Genomic DNA, 17,266 nt, shown 5'->3' with positions numbered 1-17,266 from the left:
AAGCCCAGAAAAACAACTGTTGACAAATCCCAGCCTTGAAGCGGTACAAAACTAAATCACAGCCTCTGGCCTCTGTACCAGCAATGGCAACACCACTTCACCTGGGTGCTACACTGTCAAGATATAGTTTCCTGACAGCATTTCCATTTGTGACTCCAGCAGTTTTACATCCATCAAGATATAATTCCTTAGTAGCATGGCTCATGTTTTCTCTGATGTAGCTTAACATACTTTAACAATATAGTATCTTGAGAGTGTTATCTGGGTGTAGACTCCTAATAGTTTCAGCACATTCCAATACGGTCCTCCTCTAGTGTTAATGACTAGATACTTTTGTGTGCTAGCAACTTTCAGAATTCACTTTATACACTAATGGTAAAATAATACATACATACAACTCTTTTTTCAACTACTTGTCCTTAGTATCTATCTAATTATGGCATGTTACTGGTACGAGTTTAAATCTGATTCTCTTCAGGTTATGATACCATGCCCTTAGTAATGAAGGACCAAAACATGAATGTCCAACCACTGTAAAAGAATACCATTTGGGTAGAAAGCTTTGAAGTATGAATGTATAATTTCAGCACAAGCAAAATTTGGTTCACTGTTGGAAGTTCAATGTTAAATGGAAGATGGTGCATTGGATGTGCAGCCCTGAACATCCATAGGGACAAACTTCTGGGCAGGTAATCCCAGCATGCAGGCCTCCAAGTGACTTTAGAGATCATGAGGTGATAAAAGGATGGGTGGTTTGAGGTTCAGAATATTGTGTGCAGGGAATACAATTCTGGATATTTGCTTGAGCCAAAAGGTAGTAGAAGTCAGGAGATGGGAAGATTATTTCAAATAAGGATCCATGTAAAGAGATTGATAAATGGATGAGTCAGTCTGGGAACCATTTGTGGATCAGACATGTGAAAGCTTGTCAGAGGAACAGGAAAGTGAATGAAAGAATGGTGGATACGCCTGTTAGAGAAACTGGCAGTCTGAAGCATATGATACAATCAGTAACGGCAAATATCAATGCCCAACAGAAACATGAAGATCAAGAAAACAGGAAAGGGAAAAGATGACAGATGAATAAATAAACATATATTACATGATAACTGGAAACGTACCCCACATGTGCGACTCCACAAGTCACTGACTCAGCTGGAGGCCTTTGCTTCAAGGGTTTGGTGACCACGACCAGCCTCCAAGGTCTGAGGATGAAGCAAAGGTTGCAAGTGCTGAATGACCTTCAGTCATCCTGACTGCACAAGCGGTGCATGAAAACCAAACCATTGCAGAGACATTATAGAATACAGTCAATAAGAGTGGGAAGGACTGAAATTACCACTTCTCCCTGATCTTGACAGTTTTAAGAAGCTCCAGCTGATCGGCATCTGGGATTTAGTTCTTCCAAACTCTCTTTAGGAATGAAGATGCTGTTCATTATGTCCTTAACTTCACTAGAAACTCCTTCAGAGGGAGATATTTTAACATGGATAACTGAGATGTATCAGGAATGGTCAGAGATGTAAGAGAAAATAAAGTACAAGACTGAAAGAGTAGGAATGATAAAAGTGAAGGTGCCCTTTTGAATATGTATATATGCAGAGGCTGGGAACACAGTTTTGTATTTGAAGTTGTTGACAGAACACAATTTGCAGAATAAAGGTGAAGGGCCATCTATACGGAAATGCCATAATGAAAAATGAGTACATGCAGCACAGTTCAAACATATGGACTCCTAAGAATATTCTGCTGTTTTATATCTCTTCCATAGCAATGTTATTCATTGCAAGGCGAGGACTCGGAAGATTGGCGAGGAGTCAAGGACACGGCTTGGTGTGCACGATCAGGTCTCAGTTCACAAAGCGAACATCCTGCCCCTGCTGATAATCATCAGTTCACAGTGGCCCCAGCTTCTAATTACTGCAACATTGAATTGTTTGATGTGCAACCATGTGAGTGTGATCATACATAATCTGCTGTCAAAAAGAAAAGAGTATATAAGTGGAGGCAGGGACACCCCTGAGCTGAGCCTCAACTGGCCGCCTGCCCCGACTGCCTGTTTTTCCTGTGGGCAGCGGGGCAGGGTTGGCGGCCAAGGCTGTGCTGCTGCCCCGGCCCCTGGTGTCCCGCACCGCTGGGACACCAGCCCCTGGATGGGGGTCAGGATCAGGCCCAGTGAGGGGAACCAGGGTCAGACACAGCCCCAGGATGGCCGGGCAGGGCCCTGGGGACAGGCCAAGGCTGGGCCAGGACGTGAACCTGCGGGTTGGCGCAGCTCAGTGGGGCCCATGGCCGGGCAGGGCAGGGCTGTGGGGAGCTGGAGACGGGCACTGCCGCGGAGATGATCATGGAAATAACGCGTGTGTGTGTGCCTTCACTACTCTGAGAATTATGGAAAGCCAGTGCAATGGGTCAGTAATACTGTTTGTGTTTCAAGATTCTGGAAACAACACTGTTACTGATGGAGGTTTTGATTGGAAGAAAATGAACTCTGTGTGGACTAAGAATGATAGTAACCTGACCTGGAGAGTTTATTCAGACTCAATCTTGTTAAAAATCAACATAACATAGAGCAATTATAATGGAATCTCGACATCTAGATGAGCTGAAACATAAGAACAAATCATGCCATAGACTGAGATTAAAATGAGTGTGGGACCTCAGGACAGAGTGGAAATTGAAACCAGGACGTGTTTAGTACATGTTACCTCCATTTTTTAACACCACTGTCAATAAGCACTTGCAGTCCTAGTGCCAAAATCCCACCTTCTTTGTTCTTCACCTCCGATTATACCTAATTATCCATTTTCTCTTTCCCTGAGACCACCTTTTCACTGTCCTATACATGCCTCCTTGCTTCTGCCCAGATTCCTCCCAAAATAAACAACAGTCCCCATATTACTTCTTCCTCATTGGCCTTAATTCTGCTACTCCTGCTTCTCAACCTCGTGTTTCTAACACTGTTACCTAGACAATTTTGGCCCAAGGTGGTGTAACTGATATAATTGCTGGATTGTATCAGACTTCAAGTAGAGCAGGCTTGCATCCTGACACTACCTTCCAACATTTAATTCATGGTGGTTATGTTTCATTTATGTCATATGCTTTCTAAACAGAACAATTCCACTTTATCCTTGACTCCCTTTTTCAGAGTGCTTTCCTGTCCGTATTTCAGCCATGGCAGACATCAAGGCTCATTACACCCAGTTCCTGTTTGCGTCATCCTGCTGGCCACACCTCATTATAGGCAGCTGCTGTTGCATACTATACTCAGCTCTTGACCAAGGAGAGGCCATGCCCGACAGCGGAGGAAGGGGGCCGGGATGCCACACAAACAGCACTGGGTCGGGAGGCACACTCTGGTAGCTAGGAATCTGGAGAAGGCAAAGGTCAAGGATCTCCAAAAGATTAAGCGCTGAGTGGCAAAGAAACCATAAAGCCTTGGGCCACAGGAAAACCAAGAGGCAATTAGCACCCCAAGCCCATCTGCTGCAACAGACTCCTGATCTCTCTGTTGTAATGGGAAGTTGTGAAGTGCATGTAAGTGTGTGTGTATGTGTGCAAAGGTAATTAGAAACATAGCATTATATTGAGCTTGTCTTAATAAAGAAACAAGTTTGAATTCCTCATTTGCATTACATCTGTTGGGCTCATGAAACCTGCTTGGCATGTTGAGGAGAAGGATATTCACCTCTGTAGCAACTGATTTTCAGATCACAGAATCATAGAATCATGGAATATCTCAAGTTGGAAGGGACCCATAAGGATCATTGAGTCCAACTCCCTGCTCCTCACAGGACTACCTAAAACTAAACCATATGACTGAGAGTGTCGTCCAGATGCTCCTTGAACTCTGACAGGCTTGGTGCCGTGACCACTGCCCTGGGGAGCCTGTCCCAGTGACTAACCACCCTCTCAGTGAAGAACCTTTTCCTAACGTCCAATCTGAATTTCCCCTGACACAGCTCCATTACATTTCCTTGTGACCTATTGCTGGTCACCAGAGAGAGATCACCACCTCCCCCTACACTTGCCCTCCTTGAGGAAGGTGTAAACTGCCATGAGGTCACCTGTCAGCCTTCTCTTCTCCAAGCTGAACAAACCAAATGACCTCAGCTGCTCCTCATAAGTCTTGCCCTCGAGGCCTTTCACCATCTTGGTCACTCTTCTCTGGACACCCTCTAATAGTTTGATGTCCTTCTTGTATTGAGGGACCCAAAACTCTGCACAGTACTGGAGGTGGGGCTGCACCAGTGCTGTGCAGAGTGGGATGGTTACTTCCCTCAACCAACTGGCTATGCTGTGCTTGATGCACCCCAGGACACAGCTGGCCCTTTTGGCTGCCAGGGCACACTGTTGACTCATATTGGACTTGCCATCAACCCAAACCCCCAGATCTCTTTCCACAGGGCTGCTCTCCAGCCTCTCGTCCCCCAGTTTGTATGTATAACCAGGATTACTCCATCCCAGGTGGAGAATCCGGCACTTGCTCTTGTTAAATTTCATACGGTTGGTGATTGCCCAAGCTCTGCAGTCTACCCAGATCTCTCTGTAAGGCCTCTCTGCCCTCGAGGGAGTCCACACCTCCTCCTAATTTAGTATCAGCGGCAAACTTACTTAATGTACATTTGACTCCTGTGTTCAGATTGTTTATAAAAACATAGAAGAGCACTGGCCCTAGAATTGAGCCCCAGGGGACCCTGCTGGTGACTAGCCACCAGCCTGATTTAATCCCATTTACCATAACTCTTTGAGCCTGACCTGTCAGCCAATTGCTCACCCAAAGTATCATGGACTTGTCTAGCTGTGTGCTGGACATTTTGTCCAGGATACTATGAGATGGCGGGGCCTTCAATGCTGATTCTCTGTTGCTGGTGCCACCTCAGTCTCCGAGTAGCCTTTTAATGCTTTTTTTTTTTTTTTTTAGTTTCTGTGGCCCCTTGTACTTCCTTATATCCTTTAGATTAATTGCTAATCGCCCCTGACAAATCACAATTTGTACAACCAGCCCAGAGATAATCAGAGATAATTAGTCACTGCACCCTTATCCTACAGCTTGCTTAAGCACAGCATTGTTACATTGCTTACCCCGTTCCCCTTCAGATGTTAAATCAGTAATCTTCTAAAAGTGCTAAACCAGCAAGTTGGTCTTTGTCTCACAAGAAATGCTAAATGCGTTTATGTTGTGCTGAGAGTTTGGTTACTGTCCCGTGGTGGCACATGGTCTCATTTCCCCTGCTGTGGGTCTGCTGTCTCTGGCTATTCTTAGATTTCCTCTTACACATGCGACCATGGAAATTTGTAAGAAACTTTGAGGTTCTTTTGAATAAAATGGGGATGATGTGTTGCTACCTCAGTGGTCCACCTGTATCACAGCACAAGCTACACGGTTTCATTCAGTAATCAGATAGCAAGAAAATGAAGCTATTTGACTGGTACCCCTCGCTCCTGACAGCTGGTAAAGGATTGTGCCAGGACATGGTGACACCCGTTATGGAACAGTGAAGCATAACAGTATGTGAGATATTCTGGATGGCAAAACCTGTGATGCCCCGGTGGTCAGGGATGCCTCCTGTGACTGCTCACTCAACTCTTGCTCAGATTTTCTCTAACACTGTTGTGGTGCAACCCTTCCTTCACCCCCTTCTTGAGCTGCTTGGTGCTTGGTGTGATTTCCCCCCGTTTTCCTGGGCCACGTGCCAACCTAGAATCAGTTGGGTGTGGATTGCGAAAGGCAGCAAACCAGAGCATTAAGTCACCCCCTTATCATGCCTGGCTCTTGCTTCTCCTATGGCTTGGGAACTGTAATGACAACCAATCACCTTCTGACAGGATGGTACATCTGTACCTGGATCGTGGCCCAAAAAGGGGTGTGAGAGACTGAAAGGGTTAATGTGTGTTCATGTCTCAAACATTGTGGTGGGAAACAGTTATGGTCTCCATTGGGATAATAAAACACAAAGTAAAGGTTGGTAAGCACAGGACACGGAGGGCATGTCGGAGGATGCTCAGCTCCGTAAACTGATCACCACATAGGGCCAAAGGTCATACAGAGTTCATTTAAGGAAGGAGCTCATGACCACCTGAAAGATCCCTCGAGATCACTCACCCTCATGGCAAAAGATCAAGAACATTCTGGAATAAGAACCAGAGAAGTCCTCAAGGGGCATGACTGGCATGATTGAGAGGATCATAAAAGACACAAACCCCAGGAGCCTGTTGCTCATGCCCGTCACCGGAGGATTGCCACGTATATCATCATCATTGTCATCGCGGGATCCAAGGGTGGTGATATCTTTCTCTCTCTCTCTCTCCACTTTCCTTTTCCCTCTTGCCTTCTCTTTCCTTTTCTTCTTATAAATGTTTCAATAAGAGGCCACACCGCCGACCATTACACTTTCAAAGTTCAGGTTGCTTCTACCATAAATAAAATGTGTAATCGATTCTGGTGTAGTTTCACCTTAATTTAGCCCAAGGGAATTACGAAACTGCCATGGCTCCCTGGGTTATCCAGGTTGGGTCGTGACAGGGGGTTATACCAGAACTGCAAAATCTAGGAAGTTCTGGGTCTGCGCAACTAGTGGAAAGTACCAGAATATTTCACCATTTGAACTGGGCCAAAGTGGAAAAGTACCTGACAAAAGTCAATCATCTTGGATCCTATAAATAGCGATTCTAAGCAAGACTCTCTGAGCTCTCCTGGATTGCAGTGGACTGTGACCAGCATCTCCCCTGAGCTGGGACACCTCTCAGGCACAAACTCCTCAAGGATCTTCTGCTGATGCAAGGCAAGGGCGAGTCAACCTCCTTGGGTCTCAACTATCGCCCATTGAGGGATCCCGATACATTGTGAGTAGTCTAAACTCGAAGAGGGAAATTTTAACTATAAGCTAGCTTCCTTCATCCACTGCTCTACCTATCTGTTTAAATATACACATTTGCCTTCACAAGTATGGGTGTCATATATCACTGGGTCCAAATATTTCTGTTTGTCTGTGTGAACCTACATGTTTTGTGTCTATATATATATATGCACCTATACACTTTGATTTAAGATACTTTATAGTAAGTTATTGTGAATCTTATAATCTTCAAATCTGTAATTAAGTTGCTGTTTTGATCATAATATATTTTACTGAATTACTTGTAAAACTTTAAATTAGTCAATCATTAAGTGCTGCTAAAATCCAACCTTTGATATACTTCATACTATTAATAAATTGTGAATTCACTAAATCATAACTGTGTCAAAACATTTTCATCTGTGACAAACACACAGCTCATGCTAAGGCCTGATGTATTCTGGGAGCAGCACCACTAGGCCAAAGCCAGAGCAACACCAGGTAGGCAGGACGCATTGGAAGGAAGAGATAAAGATAATTATGCAGCCATTACCACCCACAGCTTACTGTCTCCTGCAGCTGGAATTTTTGCATATTGAATTTCTGGCAGCCTCTTCAGAATTTCCTATTTTGTGGAAGCGGTAAAGACCACACTCCCAAATTGAGAGGTATAAATAGATCAGCTTATCCAAAAGGTTTTTGAAGCAGATCCAACAGCAGCTGGACTGCTAAGGTCTTCATGTTTCCCAGTGTGATACAGACACAGGGAACGCCAGCGCCCTCACCATCAGCTAGAGTATTGGCCTCCATTGTTGTTCTTCCTCTGAGATCTCAGTGGATGACTCAGGTACTTTTAAAAGTCAGAATCTAGATTACGATTATTGTATCGTACTCTGATTACTAAGAATTTGACCCGATCTGCAGAAGGGGTCCAGGTGACTAAAAAGTCCAGTTAACTGACATTTTAGGTAATAGGAATGCTATGCCAATTGCTAGAAATTCTGTGTAACAGTAAGCTATGCTGATTGGTAACATTTTAATATAATAATAAAGCTCTAATCATAACTACAAACTTGTGGTCAGTTCTCACTCTACCAAGGATCCTTAAAAGATCTGTCAGCGTAGGGTCGGGTGACAACTGGTCTGGAGCCAGCAGGTAACTAGAAAGGGAAAACAAAGGCACAGCATTGACTCCGTACTTTTCCTAAGACTCACACAGAGGCAAAAGATCATGGTAACTGTTGACTCCAAAAGGTCATATATATATAAGGCCTATCCAAAAGCAGTTTGTTCTCAACAATGAAGGGGAACTTGGGACATACAGGGAGGATTCAGCAGAGGATTCAGCAGCTGCCATGTCCTCCATCACATGCCAGTCCCTTATCCTACATGTCACACCAGCCTGCTTGGAGACACACATCCCGATACTTGTGTGAGTGAGCAGTCAGCTCATTCATAAACCTTAATAAAAATGACTATACAGTTATATAATGAGCTTAGTTCCCCTAAGTGCTACTCAGGATATGTAACTTAAGGTAAGATCTATTCAGTATAGGCTTGTCACCTGTTTAAAACTTAAACGTAGGCCTTTTAAACAGATCATAGCCTTCTGGTAATTTTGTGATGTGAAATTTAAGTACTGTACTGCTTTGCACATTAAATATCTAACTTCCCCCCCCCCCCTTACTTAGTTTTTACTACAGAGGCTTTATATTTATCAGTCCCCAGCTCCTCTAATTGCAGGCTCCCCTTATAGTCCCAACTGGTCCACACCTCATGGTGGGGAGTGAAAAACACACTGTATTTTTCTTAGAAATTGTGATGTGCCTGAAGCAGGGAGCTGCGGGAGTTCTCTGGGGACCCGGCCAGGCAGGCAGGGAGGCAAGCAGGCAGGAAGGGAGGAGGGGCTCAGTCTGGAGGGATTTAAGAAGCCGAAACCAGAATTTGGTCGCGCTGCACAACTCCCTGCCAGTGGCCCGGTGAAACCACGGGCAAACTTCCGCTCCCGCTCGTCCTCCCAGGTGGCGCTGGCCAGCCGCAGCGGCTGAACTGCACACCGCTGCCTTCGTACCGCTTCCCGGCTGGGCTGGCGCGGCGCGACCTGGCCGGCTCAGGCCCCGGGCCCCCGGCCCCAGGCCCCCAACTCCGCGAACCCCGCGGCCCCGCCTCCCCGCTCCGCGGAGGGTCCCGCCCCGGGGCGGGCCTTGGCGCCCACCCCCTGCCACTGGCCGCCGGCGGTAGCGGTCTCCTTCCGCCTCTCACCGGAGTCAACGGCCGCTGGCTCCGCCTCTGCGCGCGGAGCGACTGTCCGGCCGGCCGTCCAGGGCTCGGTGAGGACGGGCGGCGGCGGCGGGGAGGGAGCGGGGCGGGCAGCGGCGGCGGCGGACGACCAACGGCGGGAGAGCTACTCGCCGGGCGGGCGGGGAGGGAGTTGCTGCCCTGCTGGTGAGGGCCACGCCGCCCCTCCGGCGGGGCTCGGGGTCTGTGGCGGGGCTGTTTCCTCGGGCTGGGCCGGTGAGGCCGTTCCGGGCTCCTCCTTGGGGTAGCGGGGGAGGCTGCGGGCGGAGCCGCCCGGGGCCGCCGGCAAGCGAGGACACCGCGCTCGTCTGCTGGGGAGGCTGCGGGCCCCTCTTGAGGCGGCCGGCGGTCCTGTCCTGACCGTCACGGGCGGTGCTGGGCAGAGGCGGGGGTTACCTGAGGTGTAGCGCGTCGGGCATCGTGCTGCGCGGCGGCCGGCAGGTAGTTAGCTGCTCGTCTCGCAGAACTGATGAACATCAATTAAGCGTCCTGCGAGTGGCTGAGCAAACACGATGAGAGCTGCAGGTACACTTTTTGGCCGAGCTGTTTGTCTCCAGAGACATCCCCCGCCCTGGTCACCTTGAGCAGAAGTTTATTTACGGTCTTTCTCCAGAAGGTATGGCAATCCAGGGAGATACGACTGAAAGAAATTAAAATAATAGTAATAGTAATAAAATAATAGCTTTCAGGGTAGTGGGCTGGCAGTGTGGGGAAGAGATGTTTCGAGTCCCTTGTGTTTAAGCTCTGTGGTGGAAGTCCAGTGTTTGCCTGTGATTTTTGCTTCAGCCTTTCAGGTGGGCATCACAAGGTATGTGTAAAGAGCCAGTGCTCGTCCTTGTGTGAGAGGGACACCTGCAGTCGGGTATTGTGGTTGAACTGACAAACCTGTTTATATAACTAAAGGGGGAAAAATGGTTTTAAAGAGATGTAGGTTGCTATTTCTGCTTTGGGTTGTCGGAGTAGTGTAGTTGAAAGGATTACCTAGCTTATTCCGTCTGCAAAGGCAGATGGAAATGTGAGAAAAAAGGCAAGTAGACCATCCACACTTCTTTATCAACTTTTTTCATACGCTTCAGGAAATACACTTCATATGGACTTGGTATTGGTGAAAACTAGAGGCATCGGCTGGAACACGAGCAGGTTTTCCCAGCACTGGATATGCTTCAGAAGCCCATAGGAATGCCAGGGATTGTTTTCCTAGAAGTTGTTATGAGGTTGACTCAACTCTTTCTAGGAGCTCTGTGGTGATGTCAGGCCTTTCCCTCTCTTAACTAGCCTCCTGGGACGACTTAAAAATAGAACAAAACAAACCCAGCCCATTGTGACTCCTGGTAAATATTTTCTAGCTGTTGCTTGTGAGAACGATGGGAGTAAAACATCAAAAGCTCCTTAACTGGGCTCTTATCACCCGATTTCCTTGAATTAACCAGCCAGTGTTCCACAACATTTAGATAGACATTTCTGGCAGAGAAAGCAGACCTGTGTTAATGATCACTTATGTTACTGTCCACAAAATTAAAGTCTTTACTCTCGATAGCTGTGCCAGTATAAAAGTTCCCGAGTCTCAAAGCAAAGCCTTAGCTAATGTGCTGGGGTAGTTCTGAAGGTGTTTATCAGGAACCGTTAGTTCTCTGTCTTTGTGTGGCTCACTGCAGTAAGTCGTGTGGTGCTTCAGTGTTAAATAATGAAGCCCTCTTTGTAGTTCAAGCTTAAACAGTATTTTTCTTTCAGGAAACAGTATATTGTCTGATGTTTTGGCAGAAAAAAACCCATTACAGCATGCTTCATATCAAGCCTGTTATGGGATGTTTCGGTTTCCTGCTTAATAGTAACCAAAATGGTTTCTCCAGTTCATTGATCTGCCAAGTTTTTAGAAAAGTTTTGTCACTTTGGTTCTGTTTTCTACTTAAAGCAAAGATGCTTTTTCATTGCTCCCTGTTCCTACCAGTCTTCAACAAAAATAATTCCAGATCAGTGCAGGAGACTGTCCTTCATATGCTGGCTTTTTAAAAGCCAGCAAGTCATTGACTTCAGTGTTTTCTGCAAGCAAATGTGTTTTGGTAGTAGAGTATTTCTATATCTGTTTCTAAAAATTACGCAAAGCAATGTTTCCCAGCTCTCTTGTTTGCCTTTTTTGTGAGGAAAAAATATCAAAAGGGGCCTGTGGTGTTCTCTCAGTCACCTCTGATAGAGTACAGGTGTGGTGTGTGTTCCTCAGGCAGTCCTTGCCAGGCCTGTTGCCCATAATGGACCAGCTGAGCTGCTTACTATGACCTTCTGAGCCACCACCTGGGTCTACTGACTTTTGGTTGTGGGCTGCAAACAAGGGAAGTGGTTTCTTAAATCCTGTATGTGCTGAACTTGCTCATGTTCGTTTGCTGCAACCATGACCAATGTACCAGTGGGTTGGAGGTGGGTGACTTTGTCACAGTGTTTGTGGTCTCTCCTGGTCCTAATCAATGCAATAATTAACCTGTTGGTTTGATGTGAAGCCTTTCTTCTCTTTGATGACTAATAATCAACAAGTGGGCACAGGAGAGAGGTCAATACTCCCTGCCCCCTGATTTAAAAGGGGTCAGGAGGGAAGGCTGAAAACAGCAAAGAGAGAGTAAAGGAAGCAGAAAGCCAAGGTGCCATTTGGCTATCTTCATTCCTAGAGCAGCTCATGCTTTCCTAAGCCTCATCGTGAGGGCTTGTGAGAAACTGTAGAGCCTGCTGGTGACTCTTAAGAGGAGGAAAGAAAAAAGGAGACAAGGAAAAATGGTGAAAACACACGTTTTGGTTGTAACATTAGGTGATTGCTATTCTTTGCCTTCATGAACTGATACTGGGCACTAATAAAAGGAAGCTCTTGCTTCACAACAGATTGGACTTCAAAACCTGCCAGGAGATCTTCTGATGTGTTGTTAGTAATCAGGGACATCGGAGACTATTCAGTGATATTGTTGGTACAGGTCATTGCTACTGTAGTAAAAGTTGGCACTTGCAGCTTAATGACTGTTGTCCCTTCTAGGAGCAAAGACCAGTGAGGAACTCCTGTTCTTCCAGTGGGTGCCACACATCTGTCTGAAGGGATGCACTAGCAAGATTGCTGAAGTAAGTGGTCTTACCTTTTTTTAAAAAAAGGTTGGAAATATGGAACCTATTTTATTATCAATAGTCTGGTTCATCCTGAAGCACCACGAGTAGCAGCATTGGTGCAACTGCAGATGTAGAAATGGGCAAGAAAATGGGGTTTGGGAAAATGTAAACTTCTCAACCTGTCTTTGCCACTCAAAGTATTTCTGAGCTATACTTAATACTGTTATAGGTGCAGTTTTTCAAAGGACTCTAGTACTTTACCATTGCTGACAGGGAATGGATTACTGCTTTTTCACACCCTTGATTGCTAGGCACTACTAGGGTCTTTCCAACTATTATTTGTGTTTCTGATAAATGAGAGTGGCAGATTCTTAAGAGTCTTGAAACTGCAAAGGACAGTGAAAATGTAAACCTGTAGGATTTGTAAATGTAAAGCTGTAGGATTTTATACTTGGAGGAATTGAAGGGAAGACCATTTAATGAGTGGAAGTGTTGATAATGTAACTTACAGTATACAGGAAACTTCACAAATCAGCAGAGAAGAAATACATTATCATAGCTATACTTTTTCTTAAAAATAGTCTTGTGACCTTGAAGCTAGTAATATGCCTATTGCTGGTATAAATGGTCTCCATAAAATGCAAATATGCCAAAGAGCTCTTCTAGTATGTGCTGGTGAAAGATTGCTGTTATTCACTGTGACTGAAATTCAATTAATTTCTTAATTTGCACTTCAGTCAGTATTCTGTACATAGATTGCAAACTTTTCTCCAACTAGTGTTCAGTGTTGAATGATTTGAGAGCAATACTTCTAAAAGAAGGTACAACTACTGAAGATGTAAGGCGGTTCTTTGAATGTGCCTCAAAACTTGGAGGGAACTTGGCAAGTCTTCAGAGATTGAAGCACATTTCATGGTTGCTCTGCATTTCACAGTGGTTTCTATAAAGTGTGATTGTGATGGGTGTGCACGATCCCTTAACTGAACTCGTGGTAGTGTGGTACAGGCTGTAAAGGCCTGAGCTGTAGCTGGGTCAAGAACTCCTCTAATTGCAACCTGTTCTCAACCCACAAAGGAGCGGAATGACACAGTAAACCTCAGTGCATCTGAGTTTGGAACACCGATCATGCGATTAACACACAAATAATAGGTGGCTTTTCCAAAACTCATTTATCAAAAAACAAAGAAAGTTGAGTACAAGGAGTCTCATGCCTGCTTTTCCATCCCATGTGACTTGACTACAAGCCAGCCACTTTATCTCATAAATATGACAGTCTAAGTGAGCCTTTTTTGATCTCTCCCTGCTAGGCAGCATGGCTGCATAGTGGTGATCTCCCCTTGAGCTGGGACGCCTCTCACGGTTGCTCCTCAGGGCAGAGACACCTTTTACCAATGGCAGAGTGTCGGATGAACCTGACTTGAGCTCCCCCTAAATTGCAGCTAGACTGCTGCCAGGTGACTCTCCCCTTGAGTAGGGATGCCTCTTGACGCTGGGAGATCCCTTATTCCTTGACGCTGGGAGATCCCTTATTCCTTGACGCTGGGAGATCCCTTATTCCTTGACGCTGGGAGATCCCTTATTCCTTGACGCTGGGAGATCCCTTATTCCTTGACGCTGGGAGATCCCTTATTCCTTGACGCTGGGAGATCCCTTATTCCTTGACGCTGGGAGATCCCTTATTCCTTGACGCTGGGAGATCCCTTATTCCTTGACGCTGGGAGATCCCTTATTCCTTGACGCTGGGAGATCCCTTATTCCTTGACGCTGGGAGATCCCTTATTCCTTGACGCTGGGAGATCCCTTATTCCTTGACGCTGGGAGATCCCTTATTCCTTGACGCTGGGAGATCCCTTATTCCTTGACGCTGGGAGATCCCTTATTCCTTGACGCTGGGAGATCCCTTATTCCTTGACGCTGGGAGATCCCTTATTCCTTGACGCTGGGAGATCCCTTATTCCTTGACGCTGGGAGATCCCTTATTCCTTGACGCTGGGAGATCCCTTATTCCTTGACGCTGGGAGATCCCTTATTCCTTGACGCTGGGAGATCCCTTATTCCTTGACGCTGGGAGATCCCTTATTCCTTGACGCTGGGAGATCCCTTATTCCTTGACGCTGGGAGATCCCTTATTCCTTGACGCTGGGAGATCCCTTATTCCTTGACGCTGGGAGATCCCTTATTCCTTGACGCTGGGAGATCCCTTATTCCTTGACGCTGGGAGATCCCTTATTCCTTGACGCTGGGAGATCCCTTATTCCTTGACGCTGGGAGATCCCTTATTCCTTGACGCTGGGAGATCCCTTATTCCTTGACGCTGGGAGATCCCTTATTCCTTGACGCTGGGAGATCCCTTATTCCTTGACGCTGGGAGATCCCTTATTCCTTGACGCTGGGAGATCCCTTATTCCTTGACGCTGGGAGATCCCTTATTCCTTGACGCTGGGAGATCCCTTATTCCTTGACGCTGGGAGATCCCTTATTCCTTGACGCTGGGAGATCCCTTATTCCTTGACGCTGGGAGATCCCTTATTCCTTGACGCTGGGAGATCCCTTATTCCTTGACGCTGGGAGATCCCTTATTCCTTGACGCTGGGAGATCCCTTATTCCTTGACGCTGGGAGATCCCTTATTCCTTGACGCTGGGAGATCCCTTATTCCTTGACGCTGGGAGATCCCTTATTCCTTGACGCTGGGAGATCCCTTATTCCTTGACGCTGGGAGATCCCTTATTCCTTGACGCTGGGAGATCCCTTATTCCTTGACGCTGGGAGATCCCTTATTCCTTGACGCTGGGAGATCCCTTATTCCTTGACGCTGGGAGATCCCTTGCTGCAACAGATCCTCAGTAAGTGACTGATAGGTTGTTAAACTTTGTAAGCTTTGGTAACTCAATTTTTCTTTGTGTATTTCTTCCACGCAGTAATTAATAAGGTAAACCTTGCCATCAAACTTCTTGAACCTTAATAAAACTCTGTTGAACTTTGTTAAACTCAATGGAATTTAACAAACTCTGTCAAATAATTATTTTACCTCAATAAAACATATTGCTGCTTCTCTTTTGGGTGAGGTGCATTCCACTCTTCTGTGACAAATTGGCGTAGTCAGCAGAATGGCAAGTAGTATCATTAATTGCTTATGGAAGCATGGAATAAGTCTGAGTCCCAAATTCTCAGAAGAATGGGCTCATGATAATTGGCATGATTGGGAAGCTGTGGAAGAACAGCTAAAGGTGGCTGGGCGCATATAAAGCATGGAAAAGGGAAAGGAATTATTTGCAAAAAGTGAGGTACTCATTCATATGCTGCTTGTCAAGATAGGAGGAATAACAGTAAAAGGGAGTAGGACCTAAAAGAAGACATGGAAGGCAGAAAGGCAGTTGAATTACTACTGTCTTTAAAAATTGAATAGCTGCATAACAGTTACAGGAAGAAAAGGATAAAATGCAAAAGTTGGAAGAAAAGATTGAAATGATGCTCATGTAGACCTCTCATCCCTCTAACCCCATGCAAATTGGGAAACGAATAGGGTCCCCAGAGGATTCGGATGGTGATATTTGGGGTGATCCTGATGACCATGAAGAAGGAAAAGTTAACCATCTCTCCCTTTCGGACTACTGCAAATATAAGACTAGGCATATCATTAGAGTACTCTGAAGGACTTCAGAGAGGTGATCAGTGATATTCTACGCAAAGCATTCCATAGGATGCATTGCAGTTGGCAAAATGACAAGAGTAATACAGCAAAAAGCTAGGTGAAACTGAATATTAATGGCATGTCTGCCTCAGCGGTGGTGACAGCGTAACATTGAGTGGAGATGAAGCAAATGGTTATTGGGCTCCAGGAGTTTTCTTAAACCTAGGACCCAACTCCATAGATGAAGCCCATTCCATCACCAGTAGGGTAGCCAAGTGGGCTGGGGAAATAGATGCCTTGGATCAAGGTGAACCGTCTGTGATTCCCATTTGTTCCCAAAGTGAAGTCTCTGATGTTGTCACCAAAGCTGCCTGCGTACAAGCTATCTACAAATGTGGAGAATCCAGTGATACCCCGATATCCACTACTGTAGATTATACCATGGTAAAACCACTAATTAGGGGAAGCCCCAGCAATTCTCAAACCCTATTTAATTGCAAAATGGGATGAGATTAAAAACAGAGCAAAATGAGGAATTTCTACTACTCCCTAGTAGAAATCTGTAGCTTTAGCATAGGGGTGTAGGTATCTTCTGAAAAATGTCATTTCATCCAAGAAAAAGTGTCTTTAGACTCTGCTTTATTATTAGCTGACCTCTTCCATCATAGTAATACAACAAAAAAGCATGAGCTACAGATGTACACTTAATAGGTATATATTTCAATTATATATGTGAACTATCCTACAGAGGCAAGGATATTCCTGTATAAAGGAGTCTGATGCTAGTATTAGAAAAGCTTTCACCTGTAGGTTTCTGAATAGACTATTAGGAGATGTTAATTTGTGTGATGAACCTGATCCCACTTATTAATGCCTTTTTCCCAGTAAATCTTCTGATTTTGTTTTTGAAACTTTCTCATGTTTGTGGTTATTAGTCAAAAGTGAACATAACTTTTCCCCTGAGGAACATAAGCAATAAATGCTTGGTTGATACCATCAAACAATCAAATACAATCTTGAAGATTTCATTTTGTTCTGAACAGTGATATCTCTTTTGCTGATGTTGGTATGTTGCTTGATATCATGGAGAACTCGAATTTTAAAGCTCATGCCTGCAGTCCATGGTGCTTGCAGAAAATTCATTTTTTATCTTTCAGACTAATCTCTCTGAGCTTGATTTAGATGCTGCTTATGACAAATTCAGATTTTTCTGTATCTAGCACTTCTGATTGTTGATATGTGCCATGGTGTTTATCTGTGTTATCTCATTGCTGATGAGAATGGCCTCTTTCCTGCTGCCATTCTGGCTGTGACCGTGATTCCCATGACTCTTGTGGCAATGTTGCCGGGTGAGATTCTATAGCTGTAGGACTGTGGATCAGGTCCATTCCCAAGGGCCAAGGAGTGCCTTT

At 45.4% G+C, this 17,266-nt stretch overlaps 1 protein-coding gene across 4 annotated transcripts in view; it reads left to right on the top strand.

Annotated features, from left to right (window-relative positions):
- The first annotated feature begins 9,039 nt into the window (after positions 1-9,039).
- The window catches only part of RESF1 (retroelement silencing factor 1), a 53,908-nt gene continuing 45,681 nt past the window's right edge, over positions 9,040-17,266 (top strand). For all 4 annotated transcript variants that reach the window (XR_008577241.1, XM_054826217.1, XM_054826205.1 and 1 more), the window contains exons 1-2: positions 9,040-9,172; positions 12,154-12,236. The gene's annotated coding sequence lies outside the window, so the exon portion shown is untranslated. The remainder of the gene's footprint in view (positions 9,173-12,153; positions 12,237-17,266) is intronic.

The sequence above is a fragment of the Grus americana genome, chromosome 1 (assembly GCF_028858705.1).
Source record: "Grus americana isolate bGruAme1 chromosome 1, bGruAme1.mat, whole genome shotgun sequence".
NCBI lineage: Eukaryota > Metazoa > Chordata > Aves > Gruiformes > Gruidae > Grus > Grus americana.
This window is presented reverse-complemented; position numbering and strand designations above follow the sequence as displayed.